The sequence below is a fragment of the Balaenoptera physalus genome (genome assembly GCF_965194825.1).
Source record: "Balaenoptera physalus genome assembly, chromosome: 3".
Taxonomy (NCBI): domain Eukaryota; kingdom Metazoa; phylum Chordata; class Mammalia; order Artiodactyla; family Balaenopteridae; genus Balaenoptera; species Balaenoptera physalus.
Genome location: NC_138890.1, coordinates 155,198,628 through 155,213,310, shown reverse-complemented (window position 1 = coordinate 155,213,310; position 14,683 = coordinate 155,198,628). Strand labels below are relative to the sequence as shown.

Genomic DNA, 14,683 nt, shown 5'->3' with positions numbered 1-14,683 from the left:
CTGTGGATGGACATTTAGGTTGCTTCCATGATTTGGCTATTGTAAACAGTGATGCAATGAACACTGGGTTGCATGTATCTTTTCAAATTAGTTTTCTCTAGATATATGCCCTGGATGGGATTGCTGGATCACATGGTAACTCTATTTTTAGTTTTTTAAGGAACCTCCATACTGTTCTCCATAGTGGCTATACCCATTTATATTTCCACCAACAGTGTAGGAGGGTTCCTTTTTTGCCACACTCTCTCCAGCATTTATTATTTGTAGAGTTTTTGCTTATGGCCATTTTGCCTGGTGTGAGGTGATAACTCCTTTCAGTTCTGATTTGCATTTCTCTAGTAATTAGCAATGTTGAGCATTTTTTCATGTGCTTATTAGCCATCTGTATGTCTTCTTTGGAGAAATGTCTATTTCGATCTTCTGCCCGTTTTTTGATTGGGTTGTTTTTTCTTTGGTATTGAGATTTATGAGCTAGTTGTATATTTTGGAAACTAATCCCTTGTTAGTCGTATCATTTGCAAATATTTTTTCTCATTCTGTAGTTTGTCTTTTTGTTTTGTTTATAGTTTCCTTTGCTGTGCAAAAGCTTTTAAGTTGAATTAGGTCCCATTTGTTTATTTTTTGTTTTTATTTCCATTACTCTAGGAGACAGATCCAAAAAAAATATTACTGTGAGTTATGTCAAAGAGTGTTCTGGAGTTTTATACTATCCAGTCTTACATTTAGATCTTTAATCCATTTTGATTTTATTTTTTATATGGTGTTAGTGAATGTTCTAATTTCATTCTTTTACACAGAGCTGTACAGTTTTCCCAGCACCACTTATTGAAGAGACTGTCTTTTCTACCTTGTATATTCTTGCCCCCTTTGTTGTACATTAATTGACCATAAGTGAGTGGGTTTATTTCTGGGCTTTCTCTCCTATTCCATTGATCTATATGTCTCTTTTTGTGCCAGTACCATACTGTTTTGTTTACTGCAGCTCTGTAGTATAGTCTGAAGTCAGGGAGCCTGATTCCTACAGCTCCGTTTTTCTTTCTCAAGATTGTTTTGGCTATTTGGGGCCTCTTGTGTTTTCATACAATTTTTAAGATTTTTTTTTGTTGTTCTAGTTCTGTGAAGTCATGAACATTTGTAAAGGGAGAAAGAGGAAGTTAACCACAGTTAATTATTTGGGGAAGGGATCAGAGTCTTCGTTATCTTTCACTGTGTGCAAACTTTCTTCTGATTAGTTGGTGGTGAGATAACAGGGTGGTGCTCCAGAGCTCTTGTGCTCAGCCTGGAGGTTTTTATCCTCCACTTGGGTTGTGGCCTTAGTTCCTGCAGAAGAACTCAAAGATATTGTTATGTACATCCCTTATGGAGGAACCAGGACCCTGCTTTATTGTTCTGCACTATTGTTTCTTAATAGCTCCTCCTTTGTTTCTGCATTCACTCACTTTTCTGATTAGCAACTGTTTGAATCTGCCCTTTGGTACTTGGGGAGGTCTAGGAGGCTGAAGTCTCTTTCCTACAAAAAAGAAACAGGGAGCATAGAAAGGATGTGTACCCAGGAGGGCCCCACGGTGTCCTACTTGGTTTTGGTCTCAGTTTCCATTGTTTTTACTTCATATTATTCCAAGGCTTGATAATTTCTTGAATGACAGTATTAAGTCCAGTCATTATTCTTTGGAAAATATGATGAACATTCCATTGTCCTATGGTACAGAAATCTATTGTGAATTTACCTGATATCAATCAGTCCTGCTTTTTTCTAGGCATATTTGAGAGGATCCTGTGCAGAGGGAACATGGGGTTTCTACTTGACTAGAATATATTGATATTTTAAATAGAGGTCAGTATTTTTAGTCTTCAGAATGGGTCATCTATACAAAACCAGTTAGGCAACACTCTTCCTGCCAACACCCAATACTATCAACATCAAGGTCCATTTGGGTCCTTGTGTGGTCTGAAGAGAAAACAATTCATTTTCATGGAATTCTTAGAGACACTTCAGAACTATGCTTTGGACTCTATCAAGTATTTGTACCAGGTCCAATCTGAGGCTCTTCTGAATATCCTTACCCTCAATCCTTCTTATCCAGGAAGATATTCATATATTATGGGAATCAGAGGCTGTAGTGTAAATGAAGGTATTTAGTTAAGTTTCTCATAGCTATGCTTTTGCCCCTGTCTTCCAATTAAAGTGAGTGATTCCAAGACAGGAAAGGTGATTGCCAACTTGCAAAGGAGAAAGGAGAGATCTACAGATTCAGCATCAGGTAAAATGTAGATAATATTTCTAGAGGCTAACAAGCTGTAATAAATCACATACATGTAAATATACAATATGCAGGCCTCAGGGAGTATCTGCAATAATAGGTAAAATAATCCCCCTCTACTCTATCTTTTTCCCCTTAGGAATTCATATCTGGAAAGTGATCTTTCCTAAAACTGAAAGTGGTTACCTTACAAGGAGGCTCCAAGAAAATCATCATGTCATAAAACTTTTTTGAGGTATACTCCCACAAAGGTTAGCACAGTACAAGCTCAGAGATATTTATAGAAAAAATAATTAGTTTTATTTCTATTCACTGCCTTGTATTGCCTAGGAATACTGATTACATGTGAAGTATAAAAAAGTCATCATGTAACATAACATGAACTGTGCTAAGGAAATGCACAGATTTGAATTTTTCATATGGACTTTTAAAATCATTTTTTGATTTAATACATTTCAGGTTTTGATCCAGGAATAATCTAATCCATTCACATGTGGAGTTTGGCAATATTTAATATGTAAGCACCTGGAAAATTATCTGTTTTCAAAAAAATTAATTTCTAGGCCCTCTAAATGAAAAGTTCCTTTGAAGCAGAAAATAGGAAAAGATTGTGAGTGAGCGTGTGTGTATGTGTGCATGCGCCCGTGTGTGTTTAGAGAGGATAGAAAATTAATATATGGAATCATGTGGAGACTACTTTATTCTCTAGGCAGCTAGTACAAGAAGTTCTTGAACTAGAGACTCGCCATTATTGAGAAAATATTTTAAGCACTCTGAACTCTAGAACTTGAGTTAGCTCAAAGGAAGAAAGAAGCAACTTTGAGTAACAAAGGAAAGAAAAATGTCAAGTTTTTGGAGGGTGAGCAGGAATTTTGCTGTGGAGCTCAAGTCAGAAGGTAATTAAGATATCTAATGCTTAACATAATTTTAAAATCATTATCTGGGAGCATGTGATTAAAACCTATTTTGTTGAATTCCAGCGTTCTTCAAAATCATATCGTAAACTTGACATTGCTCACTAATATTGTCATGTATTGTTCTTTCCATATAAACTACAGAAGATTCAGAATTCTACACATGGATGGATCTTGCATAAAGAGGGAGCATATTTGACCAATGAAAACAGGACTTGAGAAGATCGGTCATTTTGTTTTTACATACAGATTTATAAAATTGTCTCCAGTTAATGTCTGATTCTGGTACTGCTTAAGCTATGGTATAATTATTGTGTGCTACTGTGTGCTATATATGCCCAAACTAACTGCCCTCTTTATAAAATTCTGAAGTGTAGTCTGTCTTGTAACCTTTCCACCTAAAGGTGGGTGCTGTTCATTCAAATACAATTAGTGGTTTCTCTTCCTGTCCAATTCTCTTTACTATACACAGGATTCTATCAACACCTTTAAGTGATGAAAATAAATTTTTATTTCAAGTCCCTTAAACCAAAGTATGGAGATTAAATTTATTACATGTCTCAATTTAATTATTGTATTATGAAGAAAGCTATTAACAAGAAAACAAATGTCAACTTATATTTAAAATAACTATTACACATGATATTGTTTATTGTACATGGTGACTACAGTGCTAATTCATAAAATTTGCTTTAAGTTGGCAGGATAAAATGCCAGCTGAAAAAAATAGTGTAGTTGTCATAATGTGAATGTTAAAAAAAAAAAAAAAGTGCTCATAATGGTCTATAACAGAAGATCTAATTGTAGCTCATAATTATTTAGGATAACCTCCTTCTTTAAAAATTAGGAATGTCAAATCATACTCAGAGTACCATATTTAAGTGAAACTTAGAGATTTATAAACACTGTTATAGCTTATATACTTATATCCTTTCCATTTTCAGTTTTATGTATTTACATTTCTAATAAAGACCTGAAAAGAAATCAAGTTTTGTTACCAAGTGCCTACTTTTCACTAATTACAGTCTCATTGCTGGAATTTCACATTTTTTCTTTTTGTCCAGAAGATGCTGCTGCTGCTGCATAGATGCTGATACAACTTCGGCAACTGCTGTTCTGTAGCCTCACTGTCACATTTATCATTGACTAAAAAAGAGATTGATGCATTTTTTTCTTACTGATTTAGTTCTTCATTCCACCCTCTGATTACTGCAATCTTGGGGAACAAGGTATCATAAAATATAAAGCATGTTCTAAGGAATCCGTTTATGTTATCTGATCCAGGAGAGAAGCAAAAACGAAGATTGGATTAAGATGGGATCAGGCAGTGAAGATTTAGGAGAGGAAGGGTAAAGGTGGTAACTGTGCATTTGCAAATACTACCAAAACATAAAGAAATCATTTTAACTGAAAAGCTAGCACTCTACAAGAAAATACACTGTAATAAATCAGAATGGCATGTACCAAGGGGGGAAAAGAAATGAAAAATTATGATTAGATTAGGAATAAATAAAATAAATAATCAATTTTACTATTTTTGCTTACTTATGCTAAGGTATATGAAAATAAAAAATATCTTTTTATAAATTCCACATTGTAGTTTAAGGAGCCGCTGTGTATGATGCTACTCATGTATATGTTTTGCCCTCCATCTTCCAATTACAGTATTAACTAACTTAAAAATAAACTGGAGAAGAATTCTGAAATAGTACAGCTCTGCTTTTGCTCTGCAAAGATGAAGGGATCTTTACGGTAATACACTTGTTCCATCTTCTGACCTCCTTGTTTATATAATTGCTAGACTAATCGCAAGGTCTCTCAGTTTCCTCCACAGATACACATATGACTGTGCACACGCACACACATCAGTTATTTAGGTAGACATTTTTGGTTAGTTGTTATATGCAGTGCTTTTTAGAGAAAGTTTATATGCATGTCACATCTATATTCCCAAAGTTGCTGTCTTAAAACAGAGTGGGTATTTTAAAAATATGCAAGTATAGACCTATGGATTATGAGTATTATAGGTATTACAGTAGTATGTGATTTTAAAAAAATACTTAGGGATTCTAATAGAGTCAAGAGTTAATAAACAGTATGATTTTTTTTTCTGTCACAAATAAAAAAATAATGGTATTTATAAGCTGATTCTGGAATACAGTCATTCCTTTCAAGCACACATGAAATGAAAATTGACCATGTTCTCTTCCACCAAAGGAAGTCTCAGAAAATGCCAAATATAAAAATAATACATATCTTCTTTTTTGGCCATAATGCAAAAACCAAATAACTAAATAACAGTAAGCTAGCCAAAATAACATAATTTGGTAAGAAATAATACTTCAGAAACATGCATATATAAAATAATAAATTATTAAGAAAATTATGATATGTTTAGAACTGAAACAACAAAAGAAACACTCATAAAAATATTTGGAATAGGCATGAAAATATTTATCTCAGTATACAATTGACCCTTGAATAGCGCAGGTTTGAACTGCATCGGTCCACTCATATGTCGATTTTTTTTTCAATAAATACGAACTACTGTACTACACAATCCACTGCTGCTTGAATCCTCAAATGCAGAACTGCAGATATGAAGAGCTGACTACAAAGTTATACACAGATTTTCCGCTGTGCAGGAGTCAGCGTCCCTAACTTCCACATTATTCAAGGGCCAACTATATACTATTCTATACAGCATATCTAGTAATTAACAACAACCAAAAAATTTAGAAGGCATACAAACAATACAACAGAAAGCAATTATGAGAACTAAATTCAGACATGTCATGATATAGAATGGACAGAGTACTTAAAATAACTGTGAATGATATATTCACAGTTATATCTAAATGATATTTATCTAAATATCTAAATGATATTTAGAATGATAAATCCTCTAACAAGAAAGGTAGATAACCAGCAGGAAGAGATAGGTAGTTTCAGCAGTGAAATGGAAATTACAAAAAAAAAAAAAGAATCAGATGGAAAGGATAGATTCAAAACAATGTATGGAGATGAAGAAAGTCTTTAATGAATTAACCAGAAGACTCAGCACAGCTGAGGAAAGAATCAGTAATCTTGAAAATAAGATGATTAAATTAAACAAAAAATAAATGCAAGGAGAAAAAAGTAAAAAACAAACAAAAAATCAAAGATCTGTGGCAAATATCAAATGCTCTAATACATGCATAATTGGAATCCTGGAAGAAGATATGCTTGAAGATAAATTGCTGATATGTTTCAAAAAATATGACTGACAGCTAATCATTTTTCTAAGAAGGTTAGATAATACCAAACTTAATAAATACCAAAAACACCCACTTGTTTGCTTGCACATGCACATGTGCACATGCACAAACACACATACACACACCTGAGCATGTGATTGTCAACTGCAAAGAGCAAAGACTAAGAGAAAATGTTTAAGATAACCAGAGAAGACATATTCCCTTCAGAGAAACAATGATAAAAAACACAGCAGACTTATCATCAAAAACAATGCAAAAAAGAAGATTTAAATATTTAATGTGCTAAAGAAAACTTTTTTAACCCCAAATTCAATACCAGTAAAAATATCCTTCCAAATTACCTGAGATAAAAAGGCTTACTAAGACAAACAAGACCTGAAGGACTTCATTGTCAGCAGAACTCCTTTACAGAAAATGTTAAAGGAAGTTCTTCAAAAAGAAGAAATATGATATAGTCAGAAATTTAGATCTACATAGAGAAATAAAGAGAATCAACTGTTGAATAAATGACAATTAACTCTTTAAAGCAAAAATGGTAATACACATATGTACTTATGCATATGTAGCAATATACATTTGTAAAAGTAAAATGTATGAAAATCATAGAATATGGAATATGAGAATAGAATAGAATGTGGAAGATATTGAGAATACAAAGTCATGGGAGTATAATATATGTATAATAGTGTATTAATATAGCCTCACATTATTTACAAAGGTATATTATAAACCTTACAGAAAGCACTGGAAAACTCAAACGGATAAGATAAATAAACAGTATAAAAATAGAGGAGATGTAAAAACTATATAGTCATAAAATGCTAAAGTAGAATCAGAGAAGACTGAAAAAATGGGAATAATAAGCAAAGAACAAATGGAACAAATATAATACTGTTATAAAGATGATAGATTTTAGTCCAGTTTTATCTATAATCAGTTTAAATGAGAATGGTCTAAACACAATCATCAAAAGAGGTAGATTATTAAACTAATTTTTTTAAAGTAGAATTAACCTATATGCTGCCTAAAATAAATCCCAATTTAAATATAAAGATATAAACAGAATAAAAGGAAAAGAATGAAGAAAGATACACCATGTAAAGACTAAGTCAAAACAAAGCTAAATTAGCTATATTAATTTCAGATTAATTAGATTTCAAAACAAAGAAACTTATCAGGGACAAAGAGTGGCACTAGATTATTGTAAAAGGATTAATATTCTAAGAAGATATACCAGTCCTAAATGTGTATGTATCTAACAACAGAACTTCAAAATACTTGAGGCCAAAAATGATATATCTGAAAAGAGAAATAGACATATCCACAATTACGGTTGAATTGTAATTTCACTCCTCTGTCAGTAATTAATAAATCATGCAAGCAGAAAATAAGTTAATTCAATACAGCCTGACAAACCAACTTGATCTAATTGACATTTTAGAACATTCCACCAAGAATAGAATACATATTTTTGTCAAGTGGACATTGACCATTTTCCAAGATAGATTACATTTGGGCCATTAAATAAACCTTAATAGAGATACAAGAATTGAAATCCTACAGAGTGTGCTCTAAGACCAAGAAGAAAATAAATTAGAAATAAATAGCAGAAAGATGTCTGGAAATCCCTAAATAGTTGGAAATTAAACACACTTTTAAATAACATAGAGGTTCAAAAGAAAGTCTCAACACATTAAAAAAAATCAAACTAAATGAAAATAAAAAATAAAATGTCAAAATGTGAGGTCTGAACTAAAGCATCGTCTAGTGAAGATCTTATAGCAATAAATGTTTTTGTTAGAAAAAAAGATTGAAAATTGATACTCTGTTCTTTCACCTGAAAAAACAAAACAAGAGAAAGAAAAGAAAATTAAACCCAAAGAAAGCAGAAGGAAGGAAATCATTGTGATTGGGACAAAAATCAATAAATCTAAAATTAGAATAATAAAATCAATGAATTGAAAAAAAAGAGTTTTTTGATAAATTCATTAGAATTGATAAACAACTAATCAAGTTAACGAAGAAAAAATCAGAGAAGGTAAAAATTATCTGCCAATGGTTTAAGAATGATGCCACAAAAGATATCCACATCCTAATCCCTGGAATTTGTAATATTAATTTACATGGAAACAAAGTCTTTGCCGATGGGATTAAATTAATAGTCTTGAGATGGTGAGGGTGTCCTAGAGTATAAGGGTAGGCCTTAACTGCAATCACATGCATCATTGCAAGAGGGAGATTTGACACAGACAGAAGAGAAGGCAATAAGACAATGAGGGAAAGGAATGCAGGTAGCCACCAGAAATCAGAAGAGGCAAGGAATAAATTCTCTCTAGAGCCTCCAGAGGGAGTAAAGCCCTGCTGACACTATGGTTTTGGCCTGGTGATACAACTTCAGATTTCTGGCCTCAGGAGCTATAAAGAGAATACATTTCTATTATTTTAAGTCACCAAGTTTGTGGTAATTTGTTATGGTAACACAGAAACTTAATACATTCTACTACTTACAAATTTTATGTTTTTACAAAATAAATTACCTCCAATAACAAAAAATAAAATAATTGGTAATTTATGGTATTTTAAATACTTCATTTAACCCCCCCAAAGTACATTAGTATTTAAAAATAGTTTGATTCTTTTTATATTTAAGTAGATAATTAATATTTAATCAGATATAATTATTTATGTGTGGCATATATATGAAGAAATCCATAGAAAAAATCCATTTGGTATGTCTTTTTATGCACAGTTTTCCAATGGAGAAAAAATCAACTGCACAGTGAAGAAGTTTCCCAGTATGCTCTGAGATAGCAAATTCAATATATTTTCAGAATTTTCAATTTGATGCAGTGTAATACCAAAAATACATCAAACTACTGAATATGATTACAGCACAACAGCTCACAAAAACATAAAGTTCATTTGATGACAATATGTTAGGGATAGCCTCAACCTGAGAATATCATTTTATATCTTAGAACTAATGAAAATACTATCATTTGTCTAGAGTTCCTTCAGAGATCTTTTTGATATCTCTACTCATTTTTAATCCTATTTTCTGTCCCATAGAACTTCAAAGTATGACTTCAAAAATTCTGCTTAAGTGGCCCTCAGTTCAGAGTGATGGGTTTCTATCTTGTTCTTCTTTCACTTGATCTTTGTCCTTTTGAGCAATAAACAACCAAAGGCAAGGGAAAAATAATGCTAAGCAATGTAAAATCAGTTAGTCTGTGATCATATGTTTCCATTGAGCATTTGCTAATAATTATTTCTAAACTATAATTACAAATTACTTTGACTATTGAGGAAACTAAAAACTTTTATAGACTTATACAAAACATAATGAGTTTTACAATTACCTGTAAAAATATTTTAAACTTCCATCATGATGTCAAAAGTGACAATATTTCAGATAAAATATTATCATATTTAAACCTTCAAAACTCAAGAGAAAGTGACTAAAATTAACACATAGATGCGTTTTAATGGGCAAACCTTTTACTAAACTTTTTATGTACATCTTCTCATTGAATCTTCATGATAATCTTGGGAAGTAAGTACTTTTATCTATATTTTACAGAGGAAGAAAGTGTCATAGTGATGTTTGCATATTTGCATACACAAACATTCAATTTTGAAATTTTCTCTCGAAGAAGAATAAAACTGGGAAAAAGTATCTTAAAGAGATCTTTTATCATGATGTTAGGATAAAAGCTTATCCTTTAACAATTAAAGACGATACTTCAATTGGAATTGTGGCAGAGAAAACAAAGAGAAGTAGATGAAGGAGAAGACAGGATATGGAAAACATCTCCCTTTTTGTTGCTATTGCTGTTGTTAGATGCTAGATGTTGCCCTATCATGAAATAAAATCAAAGGAAGTATGACAAGGTTTGGTGGGGAAATAAAAAATTTTTTTTTGAGAATTTTAAGATATTTATGAAATATGAAGTTGAAAGTATTAAAAAATTATTTGGATTTTTGAATAATCTGAAACTCAGAGAATAACTGTAGGATGCAAAAGCAAACCCAAGGTATCTAAAGCCATTAGGTAGGATAAAACCCTGAAGGTGAGAGCACAGTGAGAACTTATTCTGGGAATGAGTCTTGAGAAATTTTAGGAGTTGACTTTTGTAAGGGTTAGGAGCCAAATAGGAATAATAAAGCATATCAATTTGTTAAGAAGCAGTAGCTTAGGAGATTGTAGTAGAAACAGGAATAATTGTGTTGTAAGAATGAGGTCAAATTGAATAAAATGAGAAGGGAAAATGTAATTAATGGAGGAATTTTTGATGATCTTGAAAAGTGCAAGTTCCATGGAGTGGTAGAAAGGTTATACTAATTGAAATGGGTTTATTATATAAAGAAATATAATGTATTCAATGTTTTTTGAAGGTGGACATAAAAACAAATTGTTCTTCAGTGGGAAAAATGAGGCTAGGGTAGTATTTAATACAACGTGGGCCAGTCAGTTTTAAAACTGTTTTCCAGTAATGCAACTTTGTGGACCATCACTAAATAAGTCAGATATTTAAGCTGTTTTGAAGTAGAAATGTTAGAGTGTGTGTTTTAAGATGTGAGATATTAGAACCTGTTTGTATGTAAAGAGAATGATAACAAGATAAACTAATGATGTAGGCAAGAGACATCTTTAGAACTACAGACAGCTTTGGATTCTAGACTATAAGAGAGTAAACCTAGGCACGATAAGTAAAATTTCTCCTCGTACAAAAGAATTGAAGAACAATGGAAGGCGAGCAAGTAGAATTTCATAGTGAGAGTTGGGATTATGAATTAAATACACTGAAATGTATTATATTTTCTTGATGAAGTATAAGGCAAGGAGTTGGTTCACAACCATGAGGGTTCCAGGGTGAGATTTGAAACTGACCCTCATAAATGGAGACTAAAGAAAGAGGCAAACCACTCCTGATTGGTAGGTGGCAGTTTTAATAAGCAAGGGAATTTATGTAAGAAGCTTATCTTGGGCTGCTGAAAAATGAATAGATCTCCACACCCATCCTTCAGAATCTTAAGGGTTTATACAGAGGCCTTAACTGGCTTCAGTCACATATACCATCCAGATGGTCCCAACAACACATTGTTCTCTCAAGGCTGAATCCTTGAAGTATGGAAACCATGGGTGGAATGTACATTTCAAGGACTCGAAGTGGGTAAGGAGGCTCCCATTGCCCAGGTCCGGTTTGCGTTGCTCCAACACAAGGCCATCTATTGTATGCGGGGAGTAGAGAGAGGAGACCATGTATAGGAACTGAGGAGAGCGGTAGAAATGAAATCATAATTTCAGAATGTGATATATCAAATAATAGAACCAATGCTTAGTTATGCTTAGTGTTGATTTGAGGTTTGCACTTATGAATTTCAAATGAACTAATGTAAAAATACTAGCTTTAAACATGTATGAATGGGAGTAGCTACCACAGCTATATTTATTATTTTTTTTAAATAAATGTATTTGTTTACTTATTTTTGGCTGCGTTGGGTCTTTGCTGCTGCGTATGGGCTTTCTCTAGTTGCGGCAAGCGGGGCTACTTTTTGTAGCCCCTGCTCGGGCTTCTTTTGTTGTGGAGCACCAGCTCTAGGCGTGCGAGCTCAGTAGTTGTGGCACTCAGGCTCAGTAGCTGTGGCTTGCGGGCCCTAGAGCACAGGCTCAGCAGTTGTGGAGCACGGGCTTAGTTGCTCCGCGGCATGTGGGATCTTCCCAGACCAGGGCTCGAACCCGTGTCCCCTGCATTAGCAGGCGGATTCTTAACCACTGCGCCACCACGGAAGCCACCACAGCTATATTTAGATGTTTTTTTCCTCTATCATTTCCAATACTTTTTAAAAAGCACACCAATATCTTCTCTTTAGCAGATATTTAAGATATGATAATTTTCTATCGAGATATTTGCTACTTATAAGTTAGGACATGACTATTTCCTTACCATTTTTTTAAAAGATGATTTTACTTGGACAAACTGTGGTGGCCTGTTTCAGTGTTTATTATGCAAATCTATATTATGTTTTGCATATAACCACATGCTAAATAAATATTCTTCAAATGGGTAAGACATTTTATAAATTTAGGGTATTTTAGGAATTGTTGTTGATTGAAGAATTCTTATGCAGTAGCCTCAGTGAAGATATAACACATAAGCAATGTCTTGGAATAGAGAGAAAGGAAAAAGGTAACCATGGAGAATATGAAGGTTGGCAACCTAAGTTTGAAAATAAGACTTATTGAAGAAAAGAAAACAGAAAGTGGAATTAATCTAAATAGATAGATAATACTATGAGCATGAAGAAACAATGTTAAATTTTATTTATACAATGTTGGATTTAAAGAAAGAAGAAAAAATGTTTATCTAAATAACGCAAGTATTTATGGTACATAGGTGTAGTGTGAAATACACCAGTAGAAAAACATAGTGGGACAGTTCTCTATAAATATTGCTTTTTTCCTGATCTGCTTATTCTTGATATCAGATTCATAGCTGGGATTGGTATTTATGGATCTTCCAACTCCATAGTATTTCTGTTAGAGGAGCTAAATGTACTTCCATTTAAAATGCTTAAAAAATTAACAAGCATATGTTGAGAAATCATATACTACAGATTGTGAAATATAATGTGCCTTTAGAGTTAAACACGTTTGCACACATAGAAGATAACAAATTCAGTAGAGTGTGTTTCTGATATTAATTCGAACACCTCTTCTCTACAAAATGAGTGATAGGCTTAGGAATGAATAAGGACGTTTTATTTTTCTGATAATAATTTCCTTTTTGGTTTCATTTTACCACAAGTATTTTTCCCAGATCAGTGGGCATTTGAGTGGCATTTTCTTAGAATCAGGGCCTTCACTGACCATCTAATATAGTTCAATTTATTTTAGTTAGTAATTGCCTGAAATCTAAACTTTAAATGGTCTTCAATGAATATATTTAGCTCAAAAACTATTTCTTCCATTTCTTTCTACATAATGGCAGTGTGTGTCTTAGCTTAGTGTGGTTAAGAGAACAAGGAGAGATGGTCTGGAGCTGAAATTAAACTTGAACAAGTACATCTGTATAACCTTGGATAAGTTACTCTTCCATATATAAGATATTGTTTTCAGATATATGCTTCAGAAATATTTAAACTTGGGGAAAATGTACATCAATAAAATATAGCTTATAATATTACTCAATGTTATCCTCTGTAAAAAATAATTAAAAATAGAGAGATAATGAATGGACCACCTCATGCTAAGGCTGGTTGGAAGAATTAATGAGTTAATACATGTAAAGTGCTTAGAATAGTGCCTAGCATATAATAAATGATTAGTAATTAATAGTCATTTTATTATCATTATGGGATGTTCTCTGTTTATTTGTGCCATGCTCTAGCTCTAAGTGTTAATCTTCTATCTCATTTCTGCTGTAGCTCAATCTTGCAAAAATACCTCTTTAGAGACAGAACTGGAAGATTCTTTGTCGTGTAATTGGAAGGTCCTGGGAAATAATATTAACAACATTCAGAATGAAGCCAAGTTGAAAAGGGTCAGATGCAATTTCCTAGAAATACAGACTTTGTTGATTCTCATTAAACAAATATTCCTCTTCTTCAGGAGTTTTTACTGGTTAATTGTTTCATATCTTCCATGTAATGATTTACAAAGCAAGGTAGTTATAAAAAATTGTTTAAAAGATATATTGCTTGAGAATTTTCCTGGAAATTCAATTTTGTTAAAATATTTTATTACTTCTCTACTGGATACAAAATACAGTTTTATTAATAATGTACATTTTAAATTATGGAAATTGTTAACACAAAATAAATTTTCTCCAGTTTTGATGATTTAGAGTAGGAAACTTCATGATTTTTTTAACTTAAAAATCTGTTTTGAACTTAGAAAATCAGGCTTAGACTCTATTTTTGCTTATTATCATTACATGTTCAGAAATTTAAAATAACATATAGACATATATATTAAAAGACATATATATAGACATATATATTATTGAAATTATATTATCAAATTATTTTGAACTTATAAAGTATAATCTAGTCTTAATTAATTTACTATTAATTTAAAATATCTATGCCCATTTTATTAGTTGGTATCATTAAATCAATATTGCATATATGTGTATAAATATATTATGTAATTCAATATTTTAAAGATATCGCATTTCGTATTCAACAATGTGCAATATAAATCAGTCCAACTCAAACGTTAAACCATGCTCTTAAAAATGCTGTGGGC

The 14,683-nt window shown here is 32.3% G+C and overlaps 1 long non-coding RNA gene across 1 annotated transcript in view; it reads right to left on the bottom strand.

The window, feature by feature from the left end:
• Positions 1-14,683, bottom strand: part of LOC309656900 — a 47,507-nt gene that overhangs the window by 22,446 nt on the left and 10,378 nt on the right. Inside the window, exon 2 of the long non-coding RNA XR_014261595.1 lies at positions 1-14,683. This exon is cut by the window's left edge and continues 22,446 nt beyond it. This is a non-coding gene — a long non-coding RNA (uncharacterized lncRNA).